Source organism: Scylla paramamosain, chromosome 44 (genome assembly GCF_035594125.1).
Source record: "Scylla paramamosain isolate STU-SP2022 chromosome 44, ASM3559412v1, whole genome shotgun sequence".
In the NCBI taxonomy this organism is placed as follows: Eukaryota; Metazoa; Arthropoda; class Malacostraca; order Decapoda; family Portunidae; genus Scylla; species Scylla paramamosain.
This window is the reverse complement of record NC_087194.1, coordinates 8842480-8862695: the sequence shown is the minus strand read 5'-3', so window position 1 is coordinate 8862695 and position 20216 is coordinate 8842480.

The following is a 20216-nucleotide window of genomic DNA, read 5'->3' as shown; positions in this document are numbered from 1 at the left end:
ACACTTGTGTGTCATTGAAGAAGGGGGGATAGTTGTCTGGAAGGTTGTGTCGAGTTGATAGATGGAGGAATTGAGTTTTTGAGGCATTGAACAATACCAAGTTTGCTCTACCCCAATCAGAAGTTTTAGAAAGATCAGATGTCAAGCGTTCTGTGGCTTCCCTGCGTGAAATGTTTACCTCCTGAAGGGTTGGACATCTATGAAAAGACGTGGAAAAGTGCAGGGTGGTATTATCAGCGTAGGAGTGGATAGGAGTGGTTTAGAAGATCATTAATGAATAATAAGAAGAGAGTGGGTGATAGGACAGAACCCTGAGGAACACCACTGTTAAGAGATTTAGGAGAAGAACAACGACCGTCTACCACAGCAGCAATAGAACGGTCAGAAAGGAAACTTGAGATGAAGTTACAGAGAGAAGGCAACAACAAAAGTTTCACCAAAATCTCTAAAAGAGGATGACCAAGACTCAGTAAGGAAAGCCAGAAGATCACCAGTAGAGCGGCCTTGACGGAACACATATTGGCGATCAGGTAGAAGGTTGTGAAGTGACAGATGTTTAAGAATCTTCCCGTTGAGGATAGATTGAAAAATTTTAGATAGGCAGGAAATTAAAGTAATAGGACGGTAGTTTAAGGGATTAGAACGGACACTCTTTTTAGGAACAGGTTGAATGTAGGCAAACTTCCAGCAAGAAGGAAAGGTAGATGTTGACAGACAGAGCTGAAAGAGTTTGACTAGGCAAGGTGCAAGCACGGAGGCACAGTTTTGGAGAACAATAGGAGGGACCCCATCAAGTCCATAAGCCTTCTGAGGGTTTAGGCCAGCAAGGACATGGAAAACATCATTGCGAAGAATTTTAATAGGTGGCATGAAGCAGTCAGAGGGTGGAGGAGAGGGAGGAACAAGCCCAGAATCGTCCAAGGTAGTGTTTTTAGCAAAGGTTTGAGCGAAGAGTTCAGCTTTAGAAATAGATGTGATAGCAGTGGTGCCATCTGGTTGAAACAGAGGAGGGAAAGAAGAAGAAGCAAAGTTATTGGAGATATTTTTGGCTAGATGCCAGAAGTCATGAGGAGAGCTAGATCTTGAAGGATTTTGACATTTTCTGTTAATGAAGGAGTTTTTGGCTACTTGGAGAACTAAATATATATATATATATATATATATATATATATATATATATATATATATATATATATATATATATATATATATATATATATATATATATATATATATATATATATATATATATATATATATATATATATATATATATATATATATATATATATATATATATATATATATATATATATATATATATATATATATATATATATATATATATATATATATATATATATATATATATATATATATATATATATATATATATATATATATATATATATATAAATTCAATTCTATATCATATTGATAATTAAGGTCTATACATGTACATAAACATTAAAAAAAAAAAAAAAGGTAAAAGTAGTTAAGTCTGACCTGTTCATTTCCTTTAAAGCACAAGTTGTTAACAGGCTTTTTCCAACCGTGCCAACCTGTATCAGCATGACCTAAACTAGTGTGTGTTCTTCATTGATAGAAAGTTTCAAAACCTTTCAAGATCTAACTCCGCTGGCACCTAGCCAAAAAATATCTACAATAACTTTGCTTCTTCATATTTCCCTCCTTTATTTCAACCCGATGGCACCACTGCCATCTCATCTATTTCTAAAGGACAACTCGTTCACTCAAATCTTTGATAAAAGCTCTACCTAAGATGATTCAGGGCTTGCTCTTCCCTATCCTCCACCCTCTGACTACTTAATGCTACCTATTAAAATTTTTCGCAATGATGTTTGCCATGCCCTCGCTGGCCTTAACCCTCAGAAAGCTTATGAACCTGAAGGGGACCCTCCCATTGTTCTTCGAGACTGTGCCTCTATGCTTGCATAGAGGCACCCTGTCTATCAACATCTATCTTTTCTTTTTGCTGGAAGTTTGCCTAAATTCTACCTGTTCCTAAAAAGGGTGGCCATTCTTATCCCTTAAACTATCGTCCTATTGGTTTTATTTCCTGCCTTTCTAAAGGTTTGAATCTATCCTCCATAGGAAGATTCTTAAACATCTCTCAATTCACAGCCTTCTATTTGATCGCCAGTATGGGTTCCGTAGAGGCCACTCTGGCTGCTGTGGTAGACGGTCACTATTCTTCTGAATCTATTAACAGTGGTGTTCCTCAGGGTTCTGTCCTGTCACCCACTTTGTTCCTATTATTCATTAATGGTCTTCGAAACCAAACTTCTTGTCCTATCCACTCTTACGCTGATGATACCACACCACCCTGCATTTTTTCACGTCTTTTCATAGACGTCCAACCCTTCAGGAAGTAAACAGTTCTCTCATGGAAGCCACAGAACGCCTGACGTTTGATCTCTCTAAAATTTCTGATTGGAGCAGAGCAAACTTAGTATTTTTCAGTGCCTCAAAAACTCAATTCCTCCATCAATTAACTCGACACAGCCTTCCAGACAACTATCCCTTTTTCTTCAATGACACTGAACTGTCTCCCTATTCTGTACTGAACATTCTCGGTCTGCCCTTTACTTATAGACTAAACTTGAAACTCAGGGGGAGAGCACTACCCATGCTAGCAGGATCGCCAATGATGAACCTGACAAAATGGTTCCCAAAGTTAGGCTGCCAGTACGGATCAACGGTGCAGCTCAACAGACGGACCACCTTTTGAGGTCGTCCTGTGTTGGATGGTTGGATGTCTGGGTAGGGATGCGTCTGGGGGGGGGGAAGGTCTTGTCCCTGTGGACAAACTTTCGAATCATAAGGGGCCACTTTTTAAAATGAGCGACCCCCATGGTGACGAGGTACCTCATTCACGGCGGCCAGCGCTCGCTCCCTTCGGTGTCTCAGTAGGCGGTCTCCCTTGGTCTCTGGGGCCAATTTATTTTTATAGTATCCATATGGTTAAATATAAAAACTTCTCTGGTCCTCGAGGGGCGGTCGACCAGGCCCTCGAGACGTCACCCTCTGGGTGACGTAAGAAAGAGAGACTGGAGTATTTCCTACAAATAACATCAAGAAATATGGCGATGATGTCTTGATCTGAGCTAAAGATTCACAGGCGATGATGCTCCTCCATCTACTATGCCCTTCCGATAGAGTCTTTGAATCTATCAAGTCACACCGAACATTCAATTACTGTAAGAATCTACAACCAGAACCCTGTACGAGCTCTCAGAAAATCACATCCTTCAGTTATGTCCAGATAATGTTCAACGTGTGGCCAATATTATAGGTAATGGTATTATGATAATGCTCACAATTAATTTTCTCCATGACTGTTAAAATCGGTCCTCTCTCCCAGTAAAGGCTTTCATTGATCGTAAATTGCAATTTTACCAGTGTTACGAGTTCGGTCATGTGAGGTACAACTGTACAAGTCATTGTTGTGCCCTTGACTTACATCCTACTCCTGAATGCGAATCAGAGCCTTATTGTTTTTTTTTGTTTTTTTTCTCAGCAAGGAAGTTCATCCACTACGCTCTCGACATTCTAAGAGATACTGCCTTGAGCAAGACATCCTTCAACTGGCTAATTCTCAATTCATTAGTCTTGGTGGTGCCAGGCGGGAACTTCTTTTTAGAGAGAAAGATGGTGGGACAAATACATACGCCTCCTCCCTCCACTCCAGTTCCTCTTCCTCTACCACACGTAATAAGGCTGCACCACCTTTCCACCTTTCACAACCATCAAATGTTTTTTTCCTGTTCCTGTGAAAATGTCGTTGATTCAGTTACCGTCTGCCCCTTTCTCTGGTAAACTCTGGAATTCCCTGCCTGCTTCTGTATTTCCACCTTCCTATGACTTGAATTAATTCAAGAGGGAGGTTTCAAGACACTTAACCTTCAATTTTTGAATACCGCTTTGAACACTTTTTCTGGGACTGGTATCTCAGTGGGCTTTTTTTTTTTTATTTATTTGTTTTTTTATGGATTTTTGTTGCCCTTGGCCAGTGTCATTCTACATTAAAAAAAAAAAAAAAACAGGTTTTCTGTTTTGGAAAGTGTCACTTCCTCCGCATCTTCAACCAAGCCCTCCACTATATCTTCAGCAAAGCCTTCCATTGCATCTTCACCAGCTACATCACAGACTCCTCGTACAAAAATACATATTGTTGAAGTCCACGCCCACATGGATTCCCAACCACTAATGACTTTTAAGACTTTTAAACCGCCACAGCAACATACTAACAATTCTCACATGCTTCCTCCTCATCCTACCAGAAACGTTCCCTTGGGTCTGCTGAGTCCCTAGACTCAACGGGCGTCCCCCTAAGAAAATCCCTGTGGGAGCGTCAGATGTCCTTGAACCAGATGTAATCGATCAAAGTGATTCATCCAATTCTGATAAGAATATAGAGGATTTATCTGGCCATCATCCAAATAAGTCCTCCAAGAGCGATACCGATACGTCTTTGTCGAGGAATCCTCCTCCTCTGGTCTCTTCAGGAGTTTCGGATACTGATAAGCTAGTAGCTATTCCCACACAAGTTACACAATCTCAGGTTTCTGCGCCTACAAGTAACGTAGGATCAGATAAGCCTCGCCGAGTAAGGTAACTATTCAGGTTGGCAAAAGGAAGCTTCCAACTGTGGCTTTCCTGGGAACCAACTCAAAATAGTAAAATTCAAGATCCTGCAGTGGAACTGCTGCTGTTTGCGTGTCTCCTGGGAGGAACTCCGGGTGTTAATCTTTAAATTTTCTACTGTTTGCTTTTGTTTGCAAGAGACAATGCTCGGAGAATCAACTCACTTTGGTCTTCCTTGGTATTTTGCTTTCTTCTCCACTCCATTTCGTGGTCAGGGCCACCACGGTGACAGTGCCATCTTTATTTGCAATAATATTCCTTTTATCTACCTGCAGGTTCACTCGTCGCTGCAGGTTGTTGCTCTTAAGGTTTTTATGAGTAATTTTTATTCATTGTGCAGTCTGTATCTGCCACCCTGTGTTCCTACAGAGAGAAATGAACTTGATAATCTTTTAAATGCTCTTCCTTCTTCTCTTATTTTATTGGGAGATTTCAATGGTTGCCATCCTTTGTGGGATGATGACGCTGTCAACCCTCGTAGTCCCTTAATTGCCTCTTTTATCGAGGATTCAGGATATGAGATTTTAAACTCAGTGAACGTGAACTCAGTGAAGTGATTTTAAACATCAGTGAAGTATTTTGCAGTCTCATCACAGTTTCCTATTTCATCCATTGTGCGGGTAGGGGTCCTGAAATCTATGAATAGGTGCCAATCCACCTTATCTAGACGCAATCGGGAAAGACGTGACTGTGCTGCAGAATCAGTTGACTCCAATAAAACTGGGAGGTGATCGCTCCCATGTAGATCTGGTAAGCTTTCCAGTAAAAATCAAGAAAATAATTAAAAGTACAGAGAGAGAGAGAGAGAGAGAGAGAGAGAGAGAGAGAGAGAGAGAGAGAGAGAGAGAGAGAGAGAGAACATAAGAACATAAGAACATAAGAAATAAGGGAAGCTGCAAGAAGCGACCAGGCTTACACGTGGCAGTCCCTGTATGAAACACACCTACCTATTTCCATCTGCTATCCCCATCCATAAACTTGTCTAATCTTCTCTTAAAGCTCTCTAGTGTCCTAGCACTAACTACATGATTACTGAGTCCGTTCCACTCGTCTACCACTCTATTTGAGAACCAATTTTTTCCTGTCTCCTTCCTAAACCTAAATTTTTCAAGCTTGAACCCGTTATTTCTTGTTCTACCCTGGTTACAGGGTAGAACATATATATTATTTTGTATATTTTGCTTACATCTTCCTTGTTATAACCCTTATACCACTTAAAGACTTCTATCAGGTCCCCTCTTAACGTACGTCTCTCTAAAGAATGTAAATTCAACAGCTTCAACCTCGCCTCGTAAGGAATACTCCTCATCCCCTGTATCCTTTTAGTCATTCTCCTCTGTACTGATTCTAATGTAACGATGTCACATAATTAATAATAATATGTATTGTATTTATAATGGCTTGCCTGATTAGCAATATAAGTGTATGTATACATATATGCATAAGTGTAGATAGTGGGTGTTGGCGCATAAGGGTGGGGCGGATATGATCACGCCACCCTACGTCACACACACACCATGGAACTTTCCATACTCCTTTTATTGCCATCGATAAGTAATCGGTAGCACCTACATTACAGTATCTAAGTATTCTCCATAGTTAATCTCTCCCTAATGTATTTTGGCATGTATTACTCTTAGCTATAAGTAGCTTTTCCTTTCCCTTATTTATGTAATTAGAGATTAATAATTATGAATATATTCATGTACTGTGAGTGCGGTCAACCCGCCCCTATTTCTAATGTCAGCACTTTTTGAAGGCGCTAAGCGTCCCTTGTGCCGGCTCCGGCAGTCTCTTGCCGAGGGTGTAACGCTGTACCACGCAGAGGACATCCGTTGTCCCGTACGCGCCACACCCTTCTCCAGAACTCTGTACATATATCTAAATATACCTATTTTTATACGCTCACCTTTGACATTCACCTGAAAACCACAGAAACTTACCAAGAGTGACTTTACCTATTATATAAAGGTAAGAAACTAATGAACAGTGTCCAGTGGTAATTGATAATTCAAAACCACACCGGAACACTAATAGACCTATATCTTTCCTGTAATGTGGGGACCAGAACTGCACCGCGTAGTCTAGATGAGGTCTGACCAGCGCCAAGTATAACTTTAATATTACTCCCGGCCTTCTACTTTTAACACTCCTAAAAATGAATCCTAGTACCCTATTTGCCTTGTTTCTGGCTTCTATGCATTGCTTCCCTAGACGGAGTTCAGAGCTAACTGTAACTCCTAAATCTTTCTCGTACCCTGTACCTACCAGAGTTTGGTTGTCTAATGTGTACCTATTGTGTGGGTTTCCTCTACCTACGCTAAGCACTTTGCATTTATTGATATTAAATTGCATTTGCCATCTATCCGTCCATTCATTCATTCTATCTAAGTCTGCCTGCAAGGCGATGGCATCCGATTCTGACCTAATTAATCTACCTATCTTTGTGTAATCCGCAAATTTACTAACATCACTACTAATTCCACTATCCAAGTCATTGATACACATTAGAAATAACAATGGCCCTAATACTGATCCCTGTGGCACCCCACTAATCACATGAACCCACTCGGATTTCGAGCCGTTTATTACCACTCTCTGTTGCCTGTCACTAAGCCATGACCCTATCCAGCCTAACACCTTCCCATCTATCCCGTGTGCCCTAACCTTTCTCAGGAGCCTTTGATGGGGTACCTCGTCAAATGCTTTACTAAAGTCCAGATATAAGATATCATAACTATCACCATTATCTACTGCCTCGTACACCCTACTGTAAAAACTTAACAAGTTTGTCAGTCAAGACTTCCCCTTCGTGAAGCCATGCTGTGACTGATTTATCAAGTTATGTTTGTCTAAATGTTCCCTAATGTTCCTCGCTATTTTTGACTCTAACATTTTACCTACAACTGAAGTTAAGCTGACAGGTCTATAATTAGATGCTAAAGTTTTATCTCCTTTCTTAAAGATGGATACTACATTAGCCTGCCTCCACATTACTGGTACCTCACCCGACTCCAGTGATTTCCTAAAGACAGAAACTAACGGCTCACTAATAATCTCTTTACATTCCTTAAGTACTCTGGGATATATTTCATCAGGTCCTGGTGACTTGAACTTTTTTTAGCCTATCTCCTGCTCCACTATCTCCCTAGTTATGGAAATATCTGTCAGCTTCTCATTCTCATCTGCTCTAAACACCTGTTCACTATCTGGCATATCCTGCATGTTTTCTTGGGTGAAGACAGTTAAAAAATAATCATTCAGAAGTTTACTAATCTCCTCCCCAGAAGTAACCAGCTCCCCATCTGCTGCCTTTAATGGACCTACAGTATCCTTATTCTTCGTCCTGTATACCTGATAAAATCCCTTGGGGTCCGTCTTCGCCTGGCTGGCTACCTTTAATTCATAATTGTCCTTAGCTTTCCTCGTTAACTTCCTGACTGTTCTAACTAATTCATTATATTGTGTCCTTAAAACTTCCTCACCTGCCCTTAATCTCCTATATATACTTCTCTTACGCTCTATATAATGCTTTAACCTAGCAGTCATCCATTTAGGGTCATTTTTTTGTGATCTTAAGTCATCCATTTAGGGTCTTTTTTTTTTTTTTTTTGAGGGAGAGAGAGAGAGAGAGAGAGAGAGAGAGAGAGAGAGAGAGAGAGAGAGAGAGAGAGAGAGAGAGAGAGAGAGAGAGAGAGAGCTTACGACATAGCCTGACGTCATAGCATTACACTTTGTTTGAGTTTGGTCTTCGTGGCCGATTCCCTATTTTTATACAAGTATTTATCTCATCATTTTGTACGTGTACTAGTTGGTGGCAATCTGTCAGGAGTACGCCCACTTGAAGATGGCGTGCCGCAAGGAAGTATACTTAGTGTCACATTTTTCGCTGTAGCTATAAATAGTGTCATTGGTGTACTTCTGGAAGGAGTTCTCGGTAGCTTATATGTCGATGACTTATCTATCTCCTTTTCTGCAGCTCGGATCCCATTGATTGAAAGAAGGTTGCAGGTGGCACTCATAAGAGTTCTCAGTGGGCCGCAACGCGGGGATTTCGTTTCTCGGCTTCAAACACTGTGGCCATGCATTTTTACCGCCTTCGTGGTGGCAAAAACCCAGACTTGTATCTATATGATAGAAAAACCTCTTTTCCTGGGACTCATATTTGACAGTCGCCTGACTTGGGTACCCCACCTTTGTTATATTAAGGCAGCATGCATGAAGGTGCTGTCATTTCTAAGAGTTTTGGCGCTTCCTAGGGCGCTGACAGACAAACCTTCCTAACCTTGCACCGAACTCCCATTCTTTCCAAATTAGAGTACGATTGTGAAATATATTCGTCTGCTACTGAGGCTTGGCTCCATGTGTTGAATTCGGTGCACCGCGTTCGTATTCGCCTGGCAACTGCTGCGTTTCACTCATCTCTAGTCCCTAGCTTACTGATGGATGCTGTTGTCCTGCCATTGGACTTACGCTGTCAATCTTTAATAATGCGGTGTGTGTATCGAATCCACCACCTTCCTGGGTCTGTCACTTGTAGAATTTCTCATGATGCTCGTTGTCCCTTATATGATGTTCGTCCTAGTTTTCCTAAGCTTTATGGATATCGGGTCAGGTCTGCCATAACCAAGTTTGATATACCCTCCATCTCCATTTGCCCCTATCATCTTCCAGGGTCGAGTACTGGCAGTTTTCGCGGATATAGGTCTGCCCTCCTATTATTATTAATAAAAACTTATTACCACAGTATGAGTCTCGTGCTTTATTTTTTAACACTCTTCGACACTCTCTGGCTCCATCCCTGTCTACACAGATGTTTCAAAGTCTGATGCAGCAGTGGGATATAGTGTTATATTCCCTTCTTTCTGTCGACGCGGCAGCCTTCCAAGAGTTGCTTCTGTTTTTACGGCAGAGTTATCCGCCATTATTTTTGCCCTAAAATTATATTTACCTTACCGGTTTCAAGCTTTACTATTCTTAGTGACTCCCGTAGTGTGGTATCTGTCCTGGAGCATTTTACTTCCTCTCTATCTCCCCTAATTTTATCTGTTTCAGAGTGGATTCACCTGTTTCAGCACAGGATATCACTTAAAATTTTCTTTGGTATCCGCACATGTGGAAGTTCATGGGAATGAGAAGGCTGATAGACTGGCTAAAGAGGCGGCAACTCGGGTTACTCCTTCCACCCACCGTTCTTGCCAGTTGGCAGGGCAGGTGGGAAGATGTGGTTGCCACCGCTAAGATGGGTGAGATAACTTCTGTAACTTTCCGCCCATGGACGTATGTCCATGTGCTGGAGCGCCGCTCAGAGACTGCATTGGCCCGTCTTCGGACAGGTCACACACGTCTCACTCATGGTTACCTCATGTCCTGGGAAACTCAGCCATTTTGTGATGAATGCTTATTTCCCCTTACAGTGTGACACTTTCTAGTGGAGTGTCCCATTCTGGTGGAGCCGCGTGATTGATATCTTTTCCGCTGTCGCAATAAGGATGGAACCTTCCAGATGTCGCTGATACTTGGAGAGAGGGTTCTCTCCCTGGGACATGAGATTCTTATGTTTGTGGAGAAGGCTGGTCTTTAAACAAATATTAGATTACCTATTAACTGTTTTTCTATTTATTTTATAGTTAATATAATATTGGACAGAGCCATATTTTTGCACTGGATTTTGCACACATTGCGACAGCTAAGAAAAATACGTAACGATCGATGCTGGGTCTTGGGACCTGAGTCAGTGGGGTCAGATATCTTGGTCACTGGGGTTAGTGTCTAGGGGATGTAACGAAAAACGCCAGATATCTGGGTCATTTGGGTAAGTGTCTTGGATACGGAACGAACAACGCCAGACACAGTATTATGGGTCAGTACCCCATCTTTCAAATTAAATTAAATTAAATTAAGTAACAAAAAGCATCTCTTTTTTTATGGCCCTTCCCATTTTCTATTTATATTTTCTTTTATAGTGATCTTTTAACATTTTTACCATGCCTATAATTTTGTTTTTAATATCGATATTCTAAGAACTGCAATCTTTGTCGTTTTAAAGGTGTGTAGCGGCGCCATATGACCGCCATAAATTAAATCAATCTCTCTCTCTCTCTCTCTCTCTCTCTCTCTCTCTCTCTCTCTCTCTCTCTCTCTCTCTCTCTCTCTCTCTCTCTCTCTCTCTCTCTCTCTCGGTCTCCACCTCCTCCTCCTCCTCTTCTTCCCTCCGTCCGGAGACAGGCCAGTGCAGTCTCTGAGCGGCGCTCCTGCGCATGAGCATAAGTCCATGGACGAAAAGTTACATTAATTATCTCACTCATCTTAGTGGTGGCAACCAAAGCCACCCACCTGCCCTGCCAACTCGCAAGTACTGCCACCCTTATACAGGAGTATAAGTTATGAAAAGGAATTCGGTTTGAAGGAGCAACCCGAGTTGCCGTCTCTTTAGCCAGCCTATCGGCCTTCTCCTTCCCCTAAACTCTAACATGTGCAATGATCCAGCTAAATCCGACATGGCAGCCTCTACGCTGCCACTACGCTAGCCACTCAAGTATCGATAAAACAAGTGGCTGAAGGGAAGGGCTAAAATATTGAATAGTGGAAAGAACACTGTGAGAATTGTCAAAAATTATAAAAGATGAGGTAAGAAGAGTAAAAATCATTCTTAAAGCAAAGATAATGGTAGACAGTTCTGCCGTAAAAACAGAGACAACACCGGGGAGGCTATCGGTTCGACAGAATGAACATCAAATCCGACTCCATCTTCGATTTTGAACTGTCCGTAAATACAGGGATGAAGTCGGAATGTGTGGAATAGTGTTCCAAGAATAATGCACGGGACTCAACATCCAGTTATAAGTTCTTATTCGGGATAGCAGGGCGGCAGACAGAAATATCTGGGAATTGCCAATAACTAACTCTAGGATATCTACAGGGACCTACAGAAACGGAGGGTACATTTAATGCCACCATAGCAAATGCAACCCTAACACCAAAAAGTTTAGGCAAACTCGGATGAGACACATATAAATGGGAACGTGAATCACGGGACACGGCCACACAAGAAAAGGAGTCAGGAAGACGTTGAACACGATACCAGCACCTCAGTAATATAGCCTGGCGACGCAAGTCCAGCGGAAGGACTCCAGCATCCACCAGTAAGTTAATGATTGGGAATGAATGGAATACACCAGTTGTCAAGCGAACACCAGCATGGTGCACCGAGTCCAGCGTTCAAAGCCGAGCCTCAGTAGCAGAGTAATAAACCTCACAAACATACTCCAACTTTAAGAGAATAAGAGTTCGGTGCAAGAGAAGGAGGCTCTGTCTATCAGCTCCACAAAAGTTATGCGTCAAGATCCTAATGAGTGACAGCGCCTTCATTCATGCTGCCTTAATATAACGAAAGTGAGGTGCCCAAGACAGGGGTCTTGCAAATACAAGTCTTAAAAAACGAGTTTCCTCGATCATATAGATATGGATATGGGTCAGGGTGAATACCACGAAGGCGACAAAAAATGTATGGCCACAATGTTCGAAGCTGAGAAACGAAATCTCCTTGTTGTAACCTAATGAGAAGTCCAATTAATTGCTAACTGCAATTTCCTCTCAATCAAAGGCATCCGCTCTGCAGAAAAGGAAATCGACAAGTCATCGTCATATAGGTTACCATGAACTCCTTCTGGAAGCACCCTAATGACACTGTTTATACTCACAGCAACAGCGAAAAGCGTGACACTTTATATACTTATACTATACTTTATACTTTATAGAGTATACTTTATAGAGGCACACCATACTCAAGTGGGCAAGCTTCAGACAGAACGCCCCCAATCCATACCCGTAAAAAAAACGTTGAGATAAAAACTGCTGTATAAAAAGGGAGAGTCGGCCACGGAAAACGAACTCAAACAGACTGAGTAAAATGCCGTGGTACCAAGTTGTGTCATATGCTTCCTCCAAATCAAAAAATACTGCGACGATGTTGTTTACTAGCGAATTCTTCACAGATAGAATATTCTAGAGATAAAAGAGCATCAGATGTAGACCTCATTTTTCTAAAACCGTACTTAATAGATGACAAGTAATTCCTTCTCTCCATAAGCCTGACATTTCCCTTCTTTTCCAGCAACTTACAAATACACGAGGTTAAGGAAAGTGGATGATAATTGGTCCCTAACTGATGATCTTTTCCAGACTTCGGAATGGGGATAATTACAGCAACACCTCAAGAAGATGGAAAATCACCGGTACTCCAAATAAAGTTATAAAGTTCGAGTAAAAATGTAAAAGCTTCATCGGACATGTGAGGAGTCAGGCGGAGCTAGACGCATCGTGATGTTCAGCTTAGCGTGGGGTTTGATGGGAAGTGTTTTGCTTTGGAGCGAGAGAGATTTTGGCGCGGAACATGGACACTTGAGGCGTTGTTTTAGAGGTCTGGATTGTGTGGCTTTGGTTGTGAGTTTACACGAGTTGTGTATTGATTTATTTTGATATCCATTAAAGTGTTATTTGTATGTTTTATGTTTGTTTACCCTGGCAGGAGATTTTTTTTAGTTTTCACTCCAGTGGTGAAGTTAAGGTGAGCCCAGGCTGGCTGGTGGGAAGCTGGTACTTCATTACAGGACATGTGGCGCAAAAAAGAATATGGGATGTCATCGGGACCTGGGGATGAGTCATGGCACTCGGACAAAGCCATGCATAGCTCAGACAAAGAGAATGGGACATTATAAGACTCTCCACCAGGGGAAGCAAAATTGACGCCAACAGATTCCAAGTGTCGCCGATGAAGTGCCATAGGTGCAGTTGGATAAAGAGGCGCTTGCAAAGTGCTCAGCCAACAGAACGGCAACTGTCTTATGGTCTGCCACCGTCCCACCTTCATGGGATAAAACAGGTGGAGGAGGTGCAGAATACTTCCCAGTTATCTTGCGGACTCTGTTGAAGACCTTGGTGACTGAAGTGCGAACTGTGATGGAAAAGACATTACTCTTCCAGGAGGTGCGACGAGCACGAGCACGCGGTTTTCGAAAAACCTCCAAGCAGTGGACGTCCCCACGATGTCGTCGAAGGCAAGAAAAAGCAGAACTCTTTTCTCGAATGGCAGCTGTACAATCTGTATTCCATCAAGGAATAGGACGTTTAGGGAACCGACCAGAGGTTTTAGGGACGGATTGAGGAGCAATAGAGTGCAAGACATCGGTGAAGTATGTTGCAGCTTCATCACAATTTCCTATCTCATCTGCTGAGAAGACAGGGGTGCTGAGTTCTGTCAATAGCTGCCAATTCGACTTATCTCGACGCCATTGAGGAGGACGTGACTATGGTGCAGAATCAGTTGGCTCTAATAAAATTAGGAAGTAATAGCTCCCATATAAATCTGGTAAACTTTTCCAGTTAAAATCAAGAAAAGAATTAGAGGAGCAGAGAGAGATCTATTCATGTAAAAGTACTATAGAAAATGGGTCACATCATCAGAGTTTAAAATCTCAAATCCCCTCTCCTGGATAAAAGAAGAAAGTACAAAACCACGAAAGTTGACAGCGTCATCATCCTGCAAAGGATGGTGACCATTGAAGCATCCCATTAAAAAAAAAAAAAAAAAAAAAGGAAAGGAAGAAAGAAGTATTTAAAAGAATGTCAAGTTCATTCCTTTCAATAGGAAGACTGGGAGGCAGATACAGACTGCACAATGTATAAAAACAATGCATAAAAACCTTAATAGCAACAACCTGCAGCGGCGAGGGAATCTGCAAGTGGATAAAAGGAATATTATAGCGAACAAATATGGCAGTGACACCGTGGTGGAGTGAAGAAAGCACGATACCCGTGAGGGCTAAAGTGAGTTGATTCTCCGAGCAGTGTATTTTGCAAACAAATACAGACAGGAGAAAACCTATAGATCAATACCTGAAAAAAAAAAAAAAAAAAACATATTTAGAAGAATTTGCTCACATTTCAGAAATCTCAAATCTTCCAGAATGTTCTACCAGACACTTTTAGAAGTTTCTAGAACATTTTAAAACATTGTATTCAATGTAAACATTTCCAGAGTATTCTAAAACTTTCTAGAATATATTAGAAATATGTAGACGTATCGAGAATTTTCTAGAATCTGCAAGAACTTTCTAGAATGATCCAGAATATTCTCAAGTAGGCTCAATAATATTCTAGAAAGATTGAGAACATTCTGGAACACATTCTAGAAAGACTAAGAATATTCTAGAGTACTGTTTGACAATGTAAATGTAGAGGCTTGCAGACTACCAGTCAGTTCTACAGATGTATTCTGCTATATATATGGTCAATTCATCAAGACAAGAACCAAGAAATTCTCTGTGACAGCATCCGGAAAAATGTGTGAAGCTTAGAAAGCATATTTTCCTGTGCCATTTGGAGGTCAAGACAAGACCTGAGCACCTCATTTTGCTTGTGAGCATTGTAAAAGAACATTAGAAGGTAAAATAGCTATTAGTTTTTTTTTTTTTTTTTTTTTCAGAAGTAAAATCAAATTATGAATTAAGAATAAAAATAAGATAAGTTTAACAAACTCATACTGTTGTTCTTTTACAGGATGGTATAGAGGGGAAAACAGAGCCATGAAATTTGCTATTCCTAGAATATGGTGTGAACCTTCAGATCACTCAACTGACTTTTTTTTTTTTTTTTTCTGTACGGTAGATCCGTCCAAACACCGATCTGGGAAAAAATGTACCTGTTGTTTTCTATCCAGACATTCCATCTTCCATAGTACCAGCACCACCACCAGCGCTGATCTTCTTTTACCAGCTCCTCCAGAAAGAAGTCAACTATCAGAAGAAAGCAGCAAGTCAGAAGATGAGCTAAACAGAGGGGAAGACTGACATCACAGATACAGTTGTAGTTAGGAGGAATCATTAATACCCAAACCAAAGGAACCTCAGTGACCTCTTCAGAGATCCTGCTTCAACAAGGTTAAACAAGGCTGAAGGAATGGGATTTACTTGATGACCTCGTGCAAGTGACCAGCTAAAGAATACGTCACAAACATTTCTTCAGCTTCTTTGCAAAAGAGGACAGGCTATACTACTACAATGATATATCAAGCTTGTTTGATGCTACTGGAATTGCTTGCAATGTCGATGAATGGAGACTCTTTATTGACAGCTCCTCCAAAGGCCTGAAAGTTGTACTTCTGCACAATGCAAACAAGTATCTATCTCCGCCTCTTGTTCATTCTGTGCATCTTAAGGAAACTACAGCTGTGTAAAGCTTTTTACTGGAAACTTTGAACTACAACAAGTATGGCTGGGAAGTTATTGGAGACTCCAAGATGGTGGCTTTCTTGATGGGACTGCAAGGAGGCTTTACCAAGAATTTGTTTTCTTTGCCTTTGGGACAGTAGAGACAGAGTAGTACATTACCAGAAAAAGCACTGGCCTTCAAAGACTGACAATACCGTGGGAACACACAATATTAATAATGAGTCATTGGTGAATCCTCAAGAAGTTTTGTTTCCTCCACTACACATTAAACAGGGTCTCATGAAATAGTTTATTACAGCTCTTAGCAAGGAGATTGGTACCTTTAAATATCTTCAAAACTTTTTTCCTAAGCTTTCAGAGGCAAAAGTGAAAGCTGGTATCTTCATTCGGCCACAAGTAAGGAAAATTATGGAGTGCTCAGAATTTCTACAGGAGCTCACAGAAAAGGGCAAAAAAGCTTAGGGGTGTTTCATTGCTGTAGCACAGGGCTTTCTTGGCAACAACAAGGCTGATAACTATACGGAACTGGTTGAAGCTTTAGTGAAAATCTATGGTGAGATGGACTGCAGAATGTCCTTGAATGTCCATACCCAAGATTCTCACCTCGACGACTTCGAGAAAAATATGGAAGCATATTCAGAGGAACAAGGTGAGCGCTTCTACCAAGATATAATGAGCTTTCAACACAGATATCAGGGATTCTTCAATGAAAACATGATGGGAGACTATATATGGGGGCTCATACGTGAAAGTGATTTGTTTTATTCATGCAAATCAAGAAAACTTTTAATTTTTAATCGTAAAAATTAGTTTCTGAAGTTTTAAAATAAATTTTTGTCATTTTGATTTTTTTCTCTCCATAAATGTTGAAAATGGTGAAATTTAGCTACAAAAGCAAAGTTTAACAGGAACAATGGACATTTTCTATTGTTTTGCAATGAAAAGAGTTGGAAAATAACACTTGTTTATCAAAGACAAAAATCGTATTGCACAGTGTAATTCAAGATAGTGAAGGGGAGCTCTGAATAGAGTTAAATGACTTTTTTCTCTCAGCATTTTCCAGGAAGACACATTAGGATAGGAAAAGCAGTTAGAATATTTTTTTTTTTTTTAGTGGACAGGAAACGGACAAACTGAGGAATATCGTCTTAAGTAAGGATAGTGTCATTAAAGAGATAAATAAAAAAAAAAATACTATATCCACAGGGCCAGATTACATTTTCCGTAAGGTACTGAAGGAGTGCAAGGATGAATCCTTATCCATTTCACTGCGATATGAAACAATTAATAGCACCAGAAGTAATGCATGAATTTTTTAAAGCATCTGCAAGAAAGTAGGGGATGAAAAGAATAAATTTTGCAATTTCTACCTAGTTTAAAAATTAGAGGTGGCTTTAGGACAAGTAAACTCAGACTGATTAGTAATTAAGGAAAGCTGTAACAAATAAAAGTCAAAGGGTTAATAATGCCCTTAATAGTAGAACTTTGATGATATTAGCCTATGTAGGACAAAGAGAAAAAAAGACTTGGGATTACATGTAATTTCAGATCTTACACTAAGGGAACAGTGTATCTCGGTCAAGAACAAAGCCTGTCACAGACTATACGAGTAAGATTCATCACTAGGAGTATAATAAACACAGGTCATACCAAATTTATATTTAGCTTTAGTTAGTTTCCAACTGGTCTATGAAGTGCAGTTTTGGATACCATACTACAACAAAGACATAGATTCCTTAAAAACAAAGCAGAGGAAGATGACTAAGATGATTCAGGGACTAACTTATAAAAGGATTAACTTATAAAGACAGGCTAAAACGATTCAGCTAGCATTCATTGGAGAGAAGGGTGCTTGGGGAAATTATACAAGTATTTAAGTGGATAAAAAAAAAAAAAATGAACGAAGGTGATATTGTCATGGCCAGAGGGATTTATTTTTAATTGATTAATTATACAAGTATTTAAGTGGATAAAAAAAAATAACAAAGGTGATATTGTCATGAGCAGAGAGATATATTTTTAATTGATTAGTGTTAAAGTTTTTGTGATATTGAAGTTCAGTCTAGTTTTTATTTATTATCACTCGTTTGATTGTTTTTTTCACCTTTGTTTATGTTTTCAACTTTGTTTTTTTTTTTTTTTTATGTAGGAAGGATACTGGCCAAGGGCAACAAAAATCTAATAAAAAAAATGCCCACTGAAATGCCAGTCCCTTAAAAGGGTCAAAGCAGTGGTCAAAAATTGGTGGATAAGTGTCTTGAAACCTCCCTCTTGAAGGAATTCAAGTCATAGGAAAGTGGAAATACAGAAGCAGGCAAGGAGTTCCAGAGTTTACCAGAGAAAGGGATGAATGATTGAGAATACTGGTTAACTCTTGCGTTAGAGAGGTGGACAGAATAGGGGTGAGAGAAAGAAGAAAGTCTTGTGCAGCGAGGCCGCGGAAGGAGGGGAGGCATGCAGTTAGCAAGATCAGAAAAGCAGTTGGCATGAAAACAGCGGTAGAAGACAGCTAGATATGCAACATTGCGGCGGTGAGAGAGGGGCTGAAGACAGTCAGTTAGAGGAGAGGAGTTGATGAGACGAAAAGCTTTTGATTCCATCCTGTTTAGAAGAGCAGTATGAGTGGAACCCCCCCAGACATGTGAAGCATACTCCATACATGGACGAATAAGGCCCTTGTACAGAGTTAGCAGCTGGGGGGGTGAGAAAAACTGGCGGTTTCCAGTGAAGTTCCAGTTTCCAGGTGAAGTTTCCAGTTCAGATTATAAGTAAAGGACAGACCGAGGATGTTCAGTGTAGAAGAGGGGGACAGTTGAGTGTCATTGAAGAAGAGGGGATAGTTGTCTGGAAGATTGTGTCGAGTTGATAGATGGAGGAATTGAGTTTTTGAGGCATTGAACAATACCAAGTTTGCCCTGCCCCAATCAGAAATTTTAGAAAGATCAGAAATCAGGCGTTCTGTGGCTTCCCTGCGTGATATGTTTACCTCCTGAAGGGTTGGACGTCTATGAAAAGACGTGGAAAAGTGCAGGGTGGTATCATCAGCATAGGAGTGGATAGGACAAGAAGTTTGATTTAGAAGATCATTAATGAATAATAAGAAGAGAGTGGGTGACAGGACAGAACCCTGAGGAACACCACTGTTAATAGATTTAGGAGAAGAACAGTGACCGTCTACCACAGCAGCAATAGAACGGTCAGAAAGGAAACTTGAGATGAAGTTACAGAGAGAAGGATAGAAACCGTAGGAGGGTAGTTTGGAAATCAAAGCTTTGTGCCAGACTCTATCAAAAGCTTTTGATATGTCCAAGGCAACAGCAAAAGTTTCACCAAAGTCTCTAAAAGAGGATGACCAAGACTCAGTAAGGAAAGCCAGAAGATCACCAGTAGAGCGGCCTTGACGGAACCCATACTGGCGATCAGATAGAAGGTTGTGAAGTGATAGATGTTTAAGAATCTTCCTGTTGAGGATAGATTCAAAAACTTTAGATAAGCAGGAAATTAAAGCAATAGGACGGTAGTTTGAGGGATTAGAGCGGTCACCCTTTTTAGGAACAGGTTGAATGTAGGCAAACTTCCAGCAAGAAGGAAAGGTAGATGTTGACAGACAGAGCTGAAAGAGTTTGACTAGGCAAGGTGCAAGCACGGAGGCACAGTTTCGGAGAACAATAGGAGGGACCCCATCAGGTCCATAAGCCTTCCGAGGGTTTAGGCCAGCGAGGGCATGGAAGACATCATTACGAAGAATTTTAATACGTGGCATGAAGTAGTCAGAGGGTGGAGGAGAGGGAGGAACAAGCCCAGAATCGTCCAAGGTAGTGTTTTTAGCAAAGGTTTGAGCAAAGAGTTCAGCTTTAGAAGTAGATGTGATAGCAGTGGTGTCATCTGGTTGAAGTAGAGGAGGGAAAGAAGAAGAAGCAAAGTTATTGGAGATATTTTTGGCTAGATGCCAGAAATCACGAGGGGAGTTAGATCTTGAAAGGTTTTGACATTTTCTGTTAATGAAGGAGTTTTTGGCTAGTTGGAGAACAGACTTGGCATGGTTCCGGGCAGAAATATAAAGTGCATGAGATTCTGGTGAAGGAAGGCTTAAGTACCTTTTGTGGGCCACCACTCTATCATGTATAGCACGAGAACAAGCTGTGTTAAACCAAGGTTTAGAAGGTTTAGGACGAGAAAAAGAGTGAGGAATGTACGCCTCCATGCCAGACACTATCACCTCTGTTATGCGCTCAGCACACAAAGACGGATCTCTGACACGAAAGCAGCAGTCATTCCAAGGAAAATCAGCAAAATACCTCCTCAGGTCCCCCCAAC